At 45.4% G+C, this 4,106-nt stretch overlaps 1 protein-coding gene across 4 annotated transcripts in view; it reads right to left on the bottom strand.

Moving 5' to 3' along the window:
- MED12L (mediator complex subunit 12-like) overlaps nucleotides 1–4,106 on the bottom strand; it is a 397,491-nt gene that overhangs the window by 367,143 nt on the left and 26,242 nt on the right. The window contains exon 1 of one of the 4 annotated variants that reach the window (XM_014537428.1): nucleotides 167–185. The exons of the other annotated variants lie outside the window; for them this stretch is intronic. The gene's annotated coding sequence lies outside the window, so the exon portion shown is untranslated. Of the gene's footprint in view, nucleotides 1–166; nucleotides 186–4,106 lie in introns of those variants that run through there. 4 annotated transcript variants of the gene reach the window in all.

Here is a 4,106-nt window from a genome sequence, read left to right on the forward strand (position 1 = left end):
CGACCTCTCCTGAGGTCGCTGTCCCCGTGGCCTGGGCTGAAAATCTCACCTGCGCGCGGCATGCGGAAGGAGGGAGGTGATACTCCAGGGGAGACCTTAGTCCTCCAACCCGCCCGCTCTCCCCGCTCGCTGCGGGGCGTGGGCACCGAGATGCCGGGCCACCTACCGGGAGACTGCGAGGCCCGAGCTGCGGGGGCGGGCCCGGCCCTGCCCGAGGGATCCCGCTGCAAGCTGCGTCCGCACTTGGCCAAGAATGATGGCTGCCACTTATGGAGCCTTCACTTGGTGCCAGGACCTTGACAGTAAAGGTCTGTGACCCTTAAAGAAACCTTACAAGGTTTTACTGTGCCCTTTTTATGGGGAGAGAAACTGAGTCAGCTCAGGGAGGCCCAGGTACTTGCTCAGAGCCACGTAGCCTGATCCGAAGTTTCTGACCCATTCTCCAGGGCTTGCATTGGAAGCACAGGGTCCTGAACTGCCCGTGACTGACTGTGTCACGTCCCCACACCATAAGGAATTTCTCGGCCCCTGGTTCTAACCTCTGTAAGATGGCGGGCAGAATGTGATCCAAAGACTTTGTACAACGCCTGGCGCATAGTAGGTGCTCAGGAAATGTTGGCCAAATCTGAGTATCTACTTATCTCTGTTGACTGTAAGCAAAGGGGAAGGAAGTTATCTAACTTTATTAGGAAAATTATCAAACATACTATAAAAGCAGAAGAAATACTATAATGAACTTCCAAGTACTCATCTTCCAGCTGTGACAGTTATCAGAATTTTGCCATTCTTGTTTTATCTTCCTCACCCCCAATATATAGACATACACTGGAGAGAACATTTATTGTTCAACCTAGGCACAGCCCAGAATGTGGCACATAGTGGGCACCCAGAAAAACGTTCATTTGCTGGTGTGGATGGAAGATAGGTGGGTGGGTGGGTGGATAGGTGTGTGGAAGGATAGATCACTAGTGGTACTTTGGGGATGCCTTGTGCTGATACCCTAGTCCAGTGGTTCTCAACCTTCCTAATGCCTCGACCCTTTAATACAGTTCCTCATGTTGTGGTGACCCCCAACCATAAAATTATTTTCATTGCTACTTCATAACTGTAATTTTGCTACTGTTATGAATCGTAATGTAAATATCTGATATGCAGGATGTATTTTCATTGTTACAAATTGAACATAATTAAAGCATAGTGATTAATCGCAAAAACAATATGTAATTATATATGTGTTTTCCGGTGGTCTTAGGCGACTCCTGTGAAAGGGTCATTTGACCCCCAAAGGGGTTGTGACCCACAGGTTGAGAACGCTGCCCTAGTCTGATGGGAGATGTAACCTAAATTCTCCCCCTGTATACCTAGGCAACAACCTCTACCTGGCCTCCACAAAGGAGAAACTGTTGAATCACTCAAAATCTTAGCTAACCATAAAGATTTTATTTTAAAATCAAAATGTGTTAATAATACATCTCTAGGGTTTGAGGGGGGAGGGGAAAGGATAGCTCTCCCCCTGTTGGTCTCCCTTCATAGCTTTCTTAACTCCTTCCCTTGTTTTGAGACAGCCTGGCATGGGTTCATTAAGAGAGAGCTTTAGCCGAAACCGGTTTGGCTCAGTGGATAGAGCGTCGGCTTGCGGGCTGAAAGGGCCCAGGTTCTATTCCGGTCAAGGGCATGTACCTGGGTTGTGGGCACATCCCCAGTAGGAGATGTGCAGGAGGCAGCTGATCGATGTTCCTCTCTCATCGATGTTTCTAACTCTCTATCTCTCTCCCTTCCTCTCTGTAGAAAATCAATAAAATATATTTTAAAAAAAAGAGAGAGAGAGCTTTAATACATTCAAATATCATTTAATTCCTCAAAAATCATTCTTTCACTACATGGGCTGCCCATGGGCATTTTGCTCCCTCACCCTGGCATTTGTGCTCTCTCCAATCCACACTCATTTGCCAATCCAACAATTTCTCCTTAATCCCTGGCCTCAGTTAGCTCTCACTACTATTCCCAAATAAGGAATTCCCAGGCATTCATTTTATGATAGCTACCTGGTGACAGTCCCTGGAGGCTGGATGATATGAAGCCCACCCCAAACTCTTTTTAAAAAATATGTTTTTATTGATTTGAAAGAGAAAGAAAGGGAGGGAGAAGAGAAAAAGAGGAAGGGAGTGGGAGAAAGAAACATCAATATAAGAGAGAAACATTAATCAGCTGCCTCCTGCATACTCCCTACTAGGGATGGAGCCTGAAATCCAGCATGTGCCCTGACAGGCAATCCAACCAGCGACTTTTTAGTGCATGGGATGATACTCAACCAACTGAGCCACACCTGCCAGGGTCCACCCCAAACTCAAAGTATATAATGATTCTTCATTTCTTTCAGTCCCCTTAGCACAGTGGTTCTCAACCTTCCTAATGCCGCAACCCTTTAATTCAGTTCATCCTGGTGTGGTGACCCCCAACCATAAAATTATTTTCGTTGCTACTTCATAACTGTAATTTTGCTACTGTTATGAATTGTAATGTAAATATCTGATATGCAGGATGTATTTTCATTGTTACAAATTGAACATAATTAAAGCATAGTGGTTACTCACAACAACAATATGTAATTATATATGTGTTTTCCAGTGGTCTTAGGCGACCCCTGTGAAAGGGTCATTCGACCCCCAAAGGGGTCGCGACCCACAGGTTGAGAACCGCTGCCTTAGCATGTATTTTTCACTCTCTTCTTTTAACACCTCATTATTTATTGGCATGCATTCAGCTATGCCACAAAAAACAGTCTTGTTTCCCCATCCCTGCCTTACTCTCTTGCTCTCCTTCCATTCTTGAATTCATCTTTAAGCTGACTTAAGCCAGTTGACATGGTGGGCTTAACATGGAAGCCACTGTGTTCTATGGTCTGCTTCAATTTCCATCACGGTGCTGGTTAACACAATGGATAACCACAAATTCTGGAAAAATGTGAATCTCATTTGCTACTGTCCCTGTAATGGGCATCTTATCTTTACCAGGCTAATGACAGCCCCCCTCCCTGAGCCTAGGAACAGTTTGCGTGGAACAGGATTACTCAGAGAAAATCATAGGCTTCCCTAGACCTCAGCCTAGAAAGAAGGTGAGTTCAGACACCTGAGGAAGTTTAGTATAGCTGGTGAGAGAAAGGGGTTGAAATGTGGCTGGGAAAGGAGGAATTATAAACCATTTTAAACATATGGGACTTTATCCTCCAACTATGACGCTAACTGTCTAGAGCTGCTTCTGTGCATTGACAAGTGTTTAAAAGCTTACCCTTTTTCTTGGTCATCTCCAAGGGCTTCTCAAAGACCACTTAGTAACTAACCTCCCTGGCTGATTATGCTCCTTCTGCAAGCCCTGGTCTTCAGAATTCTACAAGGAGATTCCTCATAGTTGAGACCCCTCCTTTTTTTAAATCCTCACCCAATGATATTTCCCCCATAGATTTTTAGAGAGAATGGAAGGGAGAGGGAGAGACAGAGAGAAACACCGATGTGAGAGACACATCAATTGGTTGCCTCCCAGATGCCCCCAACCAGGAATGGTAGCCTGCAACTGAGGTACGTGCTCTTGACCAGAATTGAACCAGGAACCCCTTAGTCCCCAGGCCAACACTCTATCCACTGAGCCAAACCGGCTAGGGTGAGACCCCTTTTCTTTGGCAGTCCCTTTAAGATGGCCCATGGCTGGCTTTCTCTTCCTATGTTTGGTCTGCAGGAAACACACAGATGTCCTTTGTCTGCACATACTCTAGTGCAGGCATTTTCTCACCAGCATGGATGCATCCTGCATGCCACACTTCTTCACCTTCAACATTCTCTAGTCTAAGCCAGTAGACAAATGTCAAGTGCCCAGGCCAGTTGTCTTTACAAAACTCTTTTCACAAGACTTGAGGTGAGGAATACAATTTCTTTAGCAAAAGGCAAAGACACAAGGAGATACCAAGATGGCAGCATAGGTAAACACTGGAAATTACTGCCTTGCACAACCACTTCAAAAATACAACTAAAAGACAAAACGGACATCATCCAGAACCACAGGAAGGTTGGCTGAGTGGAAATTCTACAACTAGAAGGAAAGAGAAAAGCACA

This window comes from Myotis brandtii, unplaced genomic scaffold, assembly GCF_000412655.1.
Source record: "Myotis brandtii unplaced genomic scaffold, ASM41265v1 scaffold179, whole genome shotgun sequence".
Classification (NCBI taxonomy): Eukaryota; Metazoa; Chordata; class Mammalia; order Chiroptera; family Vespertilionidae; genus Myotis; species Myotis brandtii.